We start from the raw sequence: 13,974 nt of genomic DNA on the forward strand, positions 1-13,974 counted from the left end.
GCCACCCTAATTGACATCCATCTCATGTCAACCTCTCTCCATCTCCATCACCATCTCAGTGTGTGTAGTTAAATGTGTTTCTTGTAGAAGCATTACCTGTACAGTGTGCCTGTCTAAATAAGATAGCACTTGATGAATCTTACAAGGGTTATTTAGGCCTCTCACATTCCATGGTATACGCGGTTACACATCATATTCTATGCCAGTTCGATGAAAATATGCAGTTGCCTTTAGATGTGCCATGAACATTTTGGTGTGAGTGGCATACAGTGCCACTGTATGCTCAGTACTCAAACCCATGAACATCAAGTCCCCTCCCCCACCCACTTCAGCATACCAATCATGCTATAGACATACCCCAGTATCAACAGTCCCTGTCATAAAAACATAATTATCTAGAAGAGATCCAGGTCTCAGTTACCACCCAAACCAAACAAATCAATAGGGATTACCCATTGTGAGGCAGCAAGAGTCCCTTAAAACCTCCCGCTATTGAGGGGAGAGGGAGGTTGCCAGGAGAGTTGTATGTTTATCAATGTCTATTGATAGTCTCATAACGATTTGTGGGTGGGGAGTCTGGAGCCTCTCCCAAGCTCTGTTGCCTTGCAAGTCTGTATACCCTTATAGTTCACATGCTGCCACACCTAGTCTTTTACAGTCCCTCTGATCTTACCATTATATTGTAGTCTTCTCTGGTGCAGAGGGCCTCATCAAACCTCCAACAGGGCCCTCTGCCTGCTCCCATGTGCTGCTCTTGTAAGCAGTTAAGGCAAGTTTACGTCATTCGCACATGGCCAACTAGAGTCCACTTCCCAAAACATGACAGCTGCCATAATTCTGGTGGGGCCTCTTTGTCTTGGTCCGTATGGTCCCACTGTTGAGATATTATCTTCTTGACAAATTCCACTGCTGCCCTTGGATTCACAAAGATCCTAGATCTGCTTCGATGCGCTATGTGCAGCCGGACCGGATACAGCATGGCGTACAGAATTTCTGCCGTTGTAGCATTTTCTTCATTGGAAGGTAAACCTCTCTCACTGCCTGTAAGTTGGCAGTAAAATCTGGGAAGAAGGATATGGCATTCCATTGATATGTGATCGTGTTTTTCTCCCTAGATGAGGAGGGGTCCCCGGCAGAGGTCTCGTCACAAGTGTTCAGTGCACCTGCTCTACCACAGGCAGGGAGGAGAGATTTTCCACCCAGAACAATTACAACAACAATATCTCTACATATATTTCCAAATTTCCTGTATTCATGGACTCGGATACCCTGATATGCAGGAGCGGGCTTCCAAGTCCTCATTTTTAGCCTATAGTAGAGCCAACACTTTTTCTATATTAAGGCTTTTGGTAATCGTGGTGAAGACTTCATCTTCTGCGGTGGAAATACTTTGTTCCACCTCATTTAGGCATTTGTATGCTTCTCTAGTTTCATGGTAAGATGACCCATACAAATATTTAAGGTGTCAATTTTCCCATCAATTGACTGCAGGTTTTGCTGCATAGCCTGTAGTGTGGCATCTAGCTATGGTGCGTCAGTCAGGGGGGCAGGCGCTCCTCTAACATCCAACTGGGTCCGCCTGTACTCCCCATCTTTCTGATTAAAGGTCAGTTTAGCCTCGGTTCTGTTGGGCTTTCCCATTTTGTTGCTGGTGACACCACTGATTTTGTATGGCACATTTTATATCCTGAAGGCGGATCACCATCCATGCTCAATCATCCCAGCCTTCCACCTCGGTACTCTGCCACAGGCTGCGCAGGCTGTTCTCTTGCCCTCAAGCCTCTTAGTGCTGCCGAACACCCCCACCACTGTCCTCCACACTGTGCTTGGCTCAGGGCTCTAGGCGTCTCTGAGATCTCCTAACACGATTGTTTTAAAGTGGGGCCTCTGCTGATTGCCAATGGGACCCCTGCTGTCACCAGGGCAGTACTTCCCTGCACTGTGTTCCTGCGGGGAGCACCCACCTCGGCCCACAGCAGAGAGGAGGTAGGTTTTATTACGCGAGCACTATCTTCGGTGTATTTTAGCACCGCTGTGTTCACAGCCCAGAGGTCCCGCTCTGCCACTCCAGTCAAGCTCTTGGCATCCAACTCACCGCTCCTTCCTCGGGCTTCAGCCGTCCATCCACACGTTTGCAACAATCCTTCTCAGCGGGCCGCATCCTCGGCACCCTCCTCACCTTCTCTCCGCTCCAGCACAGCTACGGGGGCCAGCAATGTTCTCTGGCAAGGCCGCGTCGGCTATAGCTCCGGCCTCCAATCCCCAGTGTCAGCGCCGCTCACTTTGCCGGTCGCTCGCGGTCATCGGTAGTCCCCAGCGCCTTCCCGCTACACACATTCGATCAGGGAGGACTGTCCCAGCTCTGATATAATTCTTTCCTCCTGTCTATTTTTGTTGTAGCATCTGTGGCTACAGGCCGAGTCATTTACTTACGGTGCCTCACTCAACCATCCGAGGGCCCGCTTCATGCTCCTGTCCCCTTGCGGTCTAAGTCCCCAGCAGTAGTCCCAGCGATTTCCACCGCCTCAGGAGCAAAAAGCTGCTTTCAATGACTTGTGAATATGCTCTTTATCTCGCCACATGTAATTCGGGACAGGGGGAGCATCGATGATAAGGATTAGTGCTGGATATTTGAACTTGGCCCTCAGAGCTGCACTACAGTGCCCCCATGTTGCTGGGACTCTCCATAGCGCCCACCATTTTGCTCAGAAATTTGGAAGGTCTCATCTGGGTCCATATTCTACTTTTACGGGAGGATCTTGCATATTGTGAGGGCATCTGGAAGGTACTTCGCACAAGGGAGACTCTAACAATGGACAGTGGTTGTGCTAGGGCTTCACCGAATAGCTCTATCATTATTGATGACGAGATTATATAGACTTCACATGGCAGGGTCTTCAGGAATCGGAATAGGTTTACCTGGTTAATGACACAGAGACTGTTGACAGGGGACCATTTCACTATTTTGCACAGTGAGATTCTTTAAGAAATGTTGGTTGTAGTCTTAGTACCAATGTGTAGGCAGGGTCTGAATATTTCCCTTGGTGTTGGTGCAGGTGGACAGTATACAAAAGTATGCAACATCAAATACCATCAGCAGGTTGGGAAAGGCATCTATAGTTGTCCTGGATGATGTGTCACTCACTAGAGTGAAATCACCAATGAATGTATTATTCAAGTTGATGCTGAGATGAAGCTCGACATATTAGCGGTTAATATTGAGTATGAACTGTCTGTCTTGTTTATGAGGTGGAGGGTAGCAGTCTGAAGGTCAAAGGAACACGGATGATTTGAAGGGATGTTTGACCTGCTACTGATTAACTGCATTCATCATCTACAGGATGGATACAAATACCACATAATGTACAGACCCAACACATCATCCGTTGATGCCTCAAATAAATGGTATTGTACTGAAAAAAGATATCCTAAATAATTTTGATGTCTCACGTACCTGTAGGAGGAAGATTTTGACACACTAGTTCATTGGATACGCTATTGTTCATCTTTTGTGTTTTGCTTTAAAGGGGACTTTGGCATCTGTTACAGAATGAAAATATGAGTGGTTCGAAGTTATGCATATAAAATTGCAAATAATAAAATCAGTCCCTCAAATAGTATTTCAAACACTGCCTCCAGTTTGTTGCCTCATCACTTTTTGGAATGCAATGCAAGCAACTTAGATCCTCTCACGAGAAGTTTGTGTTCTTTTCAATCTGCTTTAAGCTCTGTTAACCCAAAGACTTGATTTTAGATAAAGGTATTACATTTTAATAAAAAATTCTATCATATATTTTGATATTTTAGTGGGACAAATGGGATTTAGAAATATGTTTGAAGTTATGAACTGCTTGGATGCTAGGAACAGAAGCTTATTTCTTAAAAACAATATAGCTCATTTTGGATGCCATCAGACCTAATTGTAATTTAGTTTTCAGAATCTTCTACCTACTTTAAAGCAAAAAAGATTTTGCATTGGTGTTCACCAGATGGGCCTAATTCTCAAAGGGGAACAGGAGGGCCGCCGGGATATGCTCAGGCACTATTAATTATTTGATTTTCTCATGAGCCACGGTGCATAAAGAAATGTAATTCAGGCAAAATAAACATTATGTTCCTATCATGAGTACTATGGTCGCAAATCAAGATAAAGCACTACTGACATGAGAATGCAGAAATTAGAAGTGAATATTTCTCCGGCAAAATTGAAGATTAAGGGGCTCATTAGGATCGCGGACAGACTTGAGTCCGTCCACGACCCCAGAGTAGGAGGGAACGTCCGCATGGGCAGCGGCGTTCCCTCCGTGAAGATTAGGATGTGACCGCCAGGGTGGCGGTCACATCCTCTATATTTAACATTGCGGCGGGTGCAGATTCAAGCTGCACCCGCCGCAATGTTAAAAATGCATACATTGCATTTGTATGCAGAAAGCGGCAGGCACCGCGCGGGTGCCTGCCGATTTCTGCATACAAATGCAGGGTGGTACCATGGGTACCCCCCATGTGCACCCCCACCCCCCCTTCACCCAGAGGGCCCGCAACGGGCCCCCGAAGTCAAAGTCCGTATGCTTTTCCACGGCGGAAAAGCCGCCGTGGAAAAGCATCTCTTTTACACTATCCTAATATGGCTGGCGGTGTCTGATAGACACCGCCAGCCATGTTACAGCTTTTCCGCCGCGGTTGTAAGTCAACCGCGGCGGAAAAGCGGCGGACTGAAACCAGGACCCACCAGCCATCCTAATGTGGCGGTGGGTCCGCAGAGGATTTTCCGCATCCTCCGGGCCGGCGGTGGCTTCCGCCGGCCCGGAGGATGCAGAAAATCCTCCATCCTAATGAGCCCCATGTGTTCAGAGATATCAAACTCCACAGTGATGCTAATTCCAAGGACCAGAGCAAATGTTCGCACCCAAAAGTATGACATTATCAAATTGGGGCAAGTTCTACCAAGAGCAATGTGAATGGCAAGTACACTAAAGGGACGAACTATAATTCAGATGTTCTATAATAAAGGACCATGAGGAGACAAAGAAGAAACTTACAGACATAAGGTTGTAGCTGTTTGCTTATATGATGAGCAGCTGCATTTAAGGTACAACCTGACTGACTGATGGTATTTCTAAAGCGCACTAATGCCGAGGCGTCTTGGCGCTATGCAAGATAACTAAGTATGAGCTGGCCGCTGTCCTTTTGGGTGAAAAGCCATGTCTTGATTTCCTTCCTAAACAGCCTGCGGTTTGGAATTTGTCTTAACTGCTGCGGTAACGAGTTCCAAAACCTTGAGGCCAGATGGGAAAAGCCCTTGCCTCACCAACGTTGTCTTTTGTTCTTGGGGACCATGACCATCCCTTGTGTGGCAGACCTCAGGGATCAGGTTGGCTGATACCTTATAAATAGGTGTTGGAGATCAGAGGCCCTGTCTCCCGACAGTGCCTTATGAACCAGACAGAGTGTTTTAAAGTCAACCCACCTCTCAACTGGGAGCCAGTGTAGCTGCCTGATGGCATGGGAGGTGGGATGAAATTTAGGCAGGTTAAGGAGTAGTCTAGCTGCAGCATTTTGAATTGATTGCAGCTTGGCCATTTGAGCACAGCCTGCTCCTAAGTAAAGGGCGTTGCCGTAGTCTATTCTGGAAAGGATGGTAGCAATTATGACAGTTTTCCTAAGATGATAAGGAATGAACGGCAGAATCTTTCTTAGCCCTTTAAGCATAAAGAAGCAGGCAGAGACCACTTGATTCATCTGAGGCTTCCAGGACATATCTTAGTCAAATATTATCCCGAGGTTCCTCGCTTTAGCCACTGGAACCGGACAGGCTCCTGCCGAGGTAGGCCACCAGCTCTGGTTCCAGATCGACTTTTTTTGTCCATACTCGAGGACTTCCGTCTTTTCTGAGTTCAACTTCCAAAAATTCAAATTCATCCACTGTATGACTTCCGACATGCAGCGGGAGAAATTAGCTGCCTTGGAATCCACAGAGTGGGACACAGAGACGATCAGCTGAGTGTCATCAGCATAAGACACTAGCTTAAAGCCCTTGTTCTTTATTAGCTTGGCCAAAGGGGTAACGTAAATGTTGAACAAGGTAGGCGATAGCGCCGAGCCCTGGGGGACTCCTCCTGGAAGGAGAAATGTATGTGACTGATGGCCATTCCAGAAGATGACTTGTTCCCTTTCCGATAGAAAAGAGGTGAGGAGGTCTAACGCTAGGCCTTTGACACCAACATCATGTAACCGTTGGATAAGTACCTCATGATTTACGGTGTCAAAGGCCGCTGTTAAATCCAGCAGCACCAGTGTGACACTCCCTCCCTCATCCATGCCCTTCCGTATTTCCTCGGCTGCCATCACTAGGGCCGTTTCTGTTGAATGTTTCGCCCGAAAGCCATTCTGGGTACTATCTAGAATGTTGTTTGACTCAAGATAGGTTGATAACTCCCCATTCATGGCTTTCTCCACTAGCTTTGCCGGCAACGGCAGGCAGGAGATGGGCCGATAACTCTTTTCATCAGTGGGGTCTAACTTTGGCTTCTTTAGCAGCGGCCGAATACAGGCCTTTTTCCAGACTAGTGGAAAGACTCCTGAGCTCAGGACCTGATTCAGGACCGGCAATGGTAATGCACTGATCTCTGCTGGTGCCAGATGGAGCACAGAAGGAGGACAAGGGTCCATAGGTGAGCCTGACTTAGTTTTCAACAGCAGATCAGTCAGCATGTTCTCATCCAATGGGGGAAACAGTGACAGGCCATTGTGTGTGCTGCTGGTACCATCAGGTTCGTCATGCTTAATCTGTATGCTGTTAGCTGCAGTGGATAGATCGTTATAAACGGATTGTACCTTGTTCTGGAAGTAGGATGCCATCTTGTCCGTGAATGGTTTATCCGGCTGAAAGTTGGCATCCCATGGGCAACTCAGTAGGGCATTGACAGTGGAGAAATGTTCTCTGCTAGAGTGGGCGGCGTCCTGAATCTTCCTAGAGTAATTGGTGGTTTTCGCCTGAATGATTAAGTTCTTATAATCCTCTAGTGCAGCACAGTAGATTTTCTTATGAGCTGGATCGTAGTTCATTCTCCACACCCGCTCTTTCTGTCTGTACTTGATTTTGGCGGTTTTTAGATCTGGTGAATACCAAGGAGAGGACACCCGCTTTTGCCGTACTCTGAATACTTTCTCCGGTGCTATCAAGTTGGCCTTATTAAGAAGGCTAGCTTGAAGAGCTATAGCCGCCTGGTTGGCGTCGGAATAAACCATTACTCTTTCTTCGAGAGCACCTAGTAGGTCAGGTCTAGTGACTGACTTCCAGGCCCGATATTTCCTAGGAGGGGACCTGAGTCTCCTCCTAGTGGTGGAATTAATGAGGGAGATAGTGAAAAACACTGCAGAGTGATCAGACCATGACATTGGTGTTATCTTGCTTAGTGCGATGTAGGGCATGTTAGTGCAGATGCCATCCAGAGTATGGCCGGCCGTGTGTGTGGGTTCACTGACAATCTGCTCCAAATTATGACAGGAGAGTATGTCCAAGAGAGTGACCGTGTCCAGGCTGTTTTTGTCCTCAAGATGGAAATTAAAATCTCCTAAAATGGTATAGTAATCATGCTCAAGAGAGTTTTCTAGGTGGGTTTGGATTGCCGTTGAAAACGGGGCTCTGGGACTGGGAGGCCTGTAAATTAATAGGCCAGAGAACGAGGAGGTGTTATCAGATTTCAAAGTGAAGCTCATTGCTTCTGCACTCTGCAGGATCTCAGGCGTGGCCTGCAGAGTAAGAGAAGATCTATAGATTATAGCCAAGCCTCCCCCCATTCCTTCAGCTTGGTTGATATTAGCAACCGTATAACCTGAGGGAATAGCGATGTTCCAGTCGGGGTCACTGCTATCATTGGCCCATGTTTCTGTAAGAAAGAGTGCATCCATGTCTTCTGTCTGTATTAGATATTCAAGTTGGTATTTGTGTCTGACCATCAACCTGACATTGAGTAGCACACATCTAATTATCCTGTTGTTCTTCCTCATATGATTGTTGCCCTTCCTGTGGCTATTCTGACAGAGAGGGCCCAAGTGTGACTGGGACACAGTGTTCCGTCCCCTCGAGGATTCTCCCTGCCAAGGTACGCAGCGGTCAAACCCAATTGGCTTCCCGCTAGTGTGGTAATCACACAACCCTGTGTTGAGTTTTAGGAGGCTTTTTTTGGAATAGGTGATCCCAAGGGACGGACCAGGGGGTTTTATATGGATATTGAGGAGCTGTATGTAGGCTGTATTTCCTTCCTGTAGGCAAAACACACTACCTGTCTTTTGCTTAGAAATAGATGACGTTCTTTTCTAAACTTGCATGACCATTCCATAGCCCACAGGCTTGAAGCTATTTTTCTGTTGAAAGATAAATAGTTCAAAAGTAATCAAATGTATATTTTTTGATGCATATAGATCGGTCTCAGGACCTTTCTCACACTGCCACTTCAGGAGGGAATCTTCAGCAAGCAAGCCAGCTACTTGTGAGCTAGTCAGATCTGGGACCCTTTTGTTTATCTGGGCCAGCAAAACTTGCCACTGCTAATCAGTGTCAAAGTGCAATTACTTCCTTTGTAAATTGTTTTTAATGATTGGTTGTCCAGGATTGACATATTTGATTTACTGGTAAGTCTCTAGTAAAGTGCAGTGAGTATGCCAAGGCCTGTAAATTAAATGCTACTAGTGGGCCTGCAGCACTGATAGTGCACCCCCACCTAAGTAGCTCTGTTATTGTATCTCAGACCTGCCACTGGAGTGTCTGCAAGCAGATTTTGACTGCCATGTCGACAACTTGGCAAGTGCAGCCCCTCGCCAGGCCCTAAACTTCCCTTTTCTTACATATAAGACACCTCTACGGTAATCCCAAGGTACCCTCATGGGCAGGGTGCAGTGTATGTGGAAGGTAGGACATGTACTGGTGTTTGTGACATGTCCTGATAGTGAAATACTGCCAATTTTGTTAATCACTATTGAAAGGCTATCTGTCCCAAATGATAGCATGGGAGATACATTGTAACATCTTACAAGTATAACTTCCCATTGGGACAAGATTGAGGAATAAACTTTAGGCCCTCTGAACTCATAATTAAATAACACATCTTTTAGTAAAGATGGTTTTTAAATTGTGTGTTTGGAAATGCAACTTTTAGAAAGTAAATCATTACAGATAAAAGGGTAACCCAAAAAGTCAAGACGGACCTGGGTGCAGTACGGGAATCAAAAAATGGTCCGTGACCAATTATTTAAAGAATTAAAATCAAATATAAAGGTATGTCGGATCAGATGTAGGTACAGGTCTTGTTAAGAGGAGCGTCGACACATGGTTTTTAATACTTTTTAGGAAGTGGTTCTCATCATCATTCACGAATGGTCATGACACATGGTATTGAAGTCGCTGCACCCTTGGCGATATTGGGCCAGTTGTCTCATTTATAGAGTTTACACCTGAGTAGCCAGGCCTAGTCAGTAGATATTAACTTAACCTCTTAGCTTGACCACACACATACAGCGCCCTATCTAACTAAACATTCTTAATCACAGGTTGCCACACACAGTCCTAATGAAGACTCGCAGCCGAGTCGAAACGTTGACGCTCCTCTTAACAAGACCTGTACCTACATCTGATCCGACATACCTTTAAAATGCATTGAGTGCACATTGTAATTTACAGTACATGTAAATGAAAGTTATACTTCGGACAGGTCTACATTGTCTGGTTTTGATTACCAGTGCTTCTGAAATTATCTAACTGGTTCTATCCTTATTTCTACGATTTGCACTTTCACTACCCACCACCACCATCCCGCTACCCTTTAACTCTTTCTGCGCGCTACCTTTGTCCATTGAAAATAATTTATGACTCATTCAAAATAAATGTTTGTCTTTTGAAATCCTATAATAGATGGCGCTTTTTCCTGTGTGGTTTCTGGACATATGTATGCATAAATAGTAATTGAATGCATGCATAGGGAATTTCTTTAGGTTATTAAATAACAGTGTTGTAGTGTTTCACACAACACAGACTGTTCATATTTGAATTTAATTAGAAAGTAGGCATTTTCTTGTTTAACCATTCTTTGTGCCTTTCCCTGGTTGCGGTTTGACTGTCTGGTTTAGAGTGACAGGGACTGTGGATGTGCATTCACTGTAGACATTCACTGGGGAGTGGGGTTGAGGTGGGCCTCACCCTTCCTGGATAATTTAGAGCTGAGCTGAATAGACCTTGGCTGCATTTTGAGTAGTGGGAAAAGTTTTCATTGCATCTGAATAGGGCCTGTCACCCTTGCACAATGCTGTATCCACTCCCTGTGATCATACTGCAACAGTGGGCACAGAACTGGTTTAGACTGGACTCAGAGACAATGACACAAAGAACACCAAAGAAGAAATGAGGTAGAAGCCATGGGCCTTAAACCCCAGGACTTTAGATCACTTCTAGACTCAAGAGGAACCTTTGCCAAGGAGAAGAGCTGGAGAGCTATGAGGGGGAGTACTGCCCCTTTCCTATGTGATGTGTAGGGTTGGCCTGCAGTGGCTACTTCTGCCAGGGAAAGAACAAAGACTGGAACTTTGCTAAGAGACCTGCTTGAAGATGAATCTCCAAGGGCTTGTGTGTGATGGCCTCCTGTTGTGAAATCTCAGGGACATTAAGACTTTTGTTAAGTCTTCACTCACCTGAATTCCAGGTAGTTCAGATTGAGAGATAGGATGAATGTTCCCTATGCCCCTAAAAATCTGTACCAGCCTAAACTGTATATGAATCACAGTCAAAAAAGGGGGTTGGAGCACATCGCTGACACGTCACAGCTGTATTACCTCTTTGCATCATGGCCGATGTGGTTCAGTGTTATTCGCCCCATACACAGTTCTCATAGTTCATTGGCCAGTGCCAGTATTCTCTTCAAGCGTATCCCTAGACACGTGTTTCCAGATTCCTCTTTCATCAGTAGGGAAAGTATTCATAGGTCGCTAGACGTGCTGCCGCAATTTTCTCAGGAATAGTACCACTCTCAGCATGCAAGTGCCCCTGAGCTCGTCAGCTCGCGGCTCACGAGAGCCATTTAAACAGTCAAAAAAGGGAGTTGGAGCACATCGCTGACATGTCACAGCTGAATTACCTCTTTGCACCATGGTCGATGTGGTTCAGTGTTATTCGCTCCATACACAGTTCTCATAGTTCATTGACCAGTGCCAGTATTCTCTTCAAGCGTATCCCTAGACACATGTTTCTAGATTCCTCTTTCATCAGTAGGGAAAGTATTCATAGGTCGCTAGACGTGCTGCCGCAATTTTCTCAGGAATAGTACCACTCTTAGCATGCAAGTGCCCCAGAGCTCGTCAGCTCGTGGCTCACGGGAGCCATTTAAACAGTCAAAAAAAGGGCTTGGAGCACACCGCTGACACGTCACAGCTGAATTACCTCTTTGCATCATGGTCGATGTGGTTCAGTGTTATTCGCTCCATACACAGTTCTCGTAGTTCATTGGCCAGTGCCAGTATTCTCTTCAAACGTATCCCTAGACACATGTTTCTAGATTCCTCTTTCATCAGTAGGGAAAGTATTCATAGGTCGCTAGACGTGCTGCCACAATTTTCTCAGGAATAGTACCACTCTCAGCATGCAAGTGCCCCTGAGCTCGTCAGCTCGCGGCTCACGAGAGTCATTTAAACCACATCGACCATGATGCAAAAAGGTAATTCAGCTGCGACGTGTCAGCGGTGAGCTCCAACCACTTTTTTGACTGTTTAAAATGGCTCTCGTGAGACGTGAGCTGACGAGCTCAGGGGCACCTGCATGCTGAGAGTGGTACTATTCCTTAGGAAATGTCGGCAGCACGTCTAGCGACCTATGAATATTTTACCTACTGATGAAAGAGGAATCTAGAAACACGTGTCTAGGGATACGCTTGAGAGAAAATACTGGCACTGGCCATGAACTGCGGGAATTGTGAATAGAGCGAATAACACTGAACCACATCGACCATGATGCAAAGAGGTAATTCAGCTGTGACGTGTCAGCGGTGTGCTCCAACCCCTTTTTTGACTGTTTAAAATGGCTCTCGTGAGCCGCGAGCTGACGAGCTCAGGGGCACCTGCATGCTGAGAGTGGTACTATTCCTGAGGAAATTGCGGCAGCACGTCTAGCGACCTATGAATATTTTCCCTACTGATGAAAGAGGAAAGCTAGAAACACGTGTCTAGGGATACGCTTGAGAAAAAATACTGGCACAGGCCATGAACTGCGAGAATTGTGTATAGAGCGAATAACACTGAACCACATCGACCATGATGCAAAGAGGTAATTCAGCTGCGACGTGTCAGCGGTGTGCTCCAACCCCTTTTTTGACTGTTTAAAATGGCTTTCGTGAGCCGCGAGCTGACGAGCTCAGGGGCACCTGCATGCTGAGAGTGGTACTATTCCTGAGGAAATTGCGGAAGCACGTCTAGCGAACTATGAATATTTTCCCTACTGATGAAAGAGGAATCTAGAAACACGTGTCTAGGGATACGCTTGAGAAAAAATACTGGCACTGGCCATGAACTGCGAGAATTTTGTATAGAGTGAATAACACTGAACCACATCGACCATGATGCAAAGAGGTAATGCAGCTGTGACGTGTCAGCGGTGTGCTCCAACCCCTTTTTTGACTGTTTAAAATGGCTCTCGTGAGCCGCTAGCTGACGAGCTCAGGGGCACCTGCATGCTGAGAGTGGTACTATTCCTGAGGAAATTGAGGCAGCACGTCTAGCGACCTATGAATATTTTCCCTACTTATGAAAGAGGAATCTAGAAACACGTGTCTAGGGATACGCTTGAGAAAAAATACTGGCACTGGCCATGAACTGCGAGAATTGTGTATAGAGCGAATAACACTGAACCACATCGACCATGATGCAAAGAGGTAATTCAGCTGCAACGTGTCAGTGGTGTGCTCCAACCCCTTTTTTGACTGTTTAAATGGCTCTTGTGAGCTGCGAGCTGATGAGCTCAGGGGCACCTGCATGCTGAGAGTGGTACTATTCCTGAGGAAATTGCGGCAGCACGTCTAACGACCTATGAATATTTTCCATGCTGATGAAAGAGGAATCTAGAAACACTTGTCTATGGATACGCTTGTGAAAAAATACTGGCACTGGCCATGAACTGCGAGAATTGTGTATAGAGCGAATAACACTGAACCACATCGACCATGATGCAAAGAGGTAATTTAGCTACGACGTGTCAGCGGTGTGCTCCAACCCCTTTTTTGACTGTATATAAATCACAATTTGGCGTGAACAGACCTCCAGGGGAAGGGGGGAAATGGGTTGCGATTCAATGTTGCTCTTAGTTATATTTCTTTCTGTTAGTGAAAGCTTGTTGTCATAATTAACCTTTCTATAAAATAAAAGCATTAATTAGCATACTGTGGAAATATTACAGTACTTGATTATTATGAAAAACTATATATCTCAATTACTATGAATCGACAATGAAGATTCCTCTAAATGCAACATGAATGATAAATACACTTTGACCCAAAAGGTAAGAGTTTTAAATCATTCAGTCCTTTAACAACTGTTTCTTTTCTTTTTTTGTATTTTCAGCAAAAGTCACTGTCTTTGCACTAAGAAAACCAAAATAAAGGCCCTTCGCCTTTTTTCCACATTTCGGGATTGAAGATAAGTATGTTTCCATTAATAAAATGTCTTTAAATACCTTGAAATCCTCTGTGTGCGATTCTCCTAGCAGAAATAACACAAAATGTGTCTTCTCTGAATTAGCTTTGTTTTTCTTACTGTTGCATGCCTGAGCACCTTGAGAGGGGAACCACGATTGCCGGAAGAAGATGGGAAGCGTCAGGTCGGTACTGTAGCAACCGGATCTTCTGAATGGGAGGAAATTAATCCGAAACTCTACGCGTCGCTCGAAGGATCCGAACTCGGAGAGCTGGAACAAACAGGTGAGTGATGCACAATAAACGA

Source organism: Lissotriton helveticus, chromosome 4_1 (assembly GCF_964261635.1).
Source record: "Lissotriton helveticus chromosome 4_1, aLisHel1.1, whole genome shotgun sequence".
NCBI lineage: Eukaryota > Metazoa > Chordata > Amphibia > Caudata > Salamandridae > Lissotriton > Lissotriton helveticus.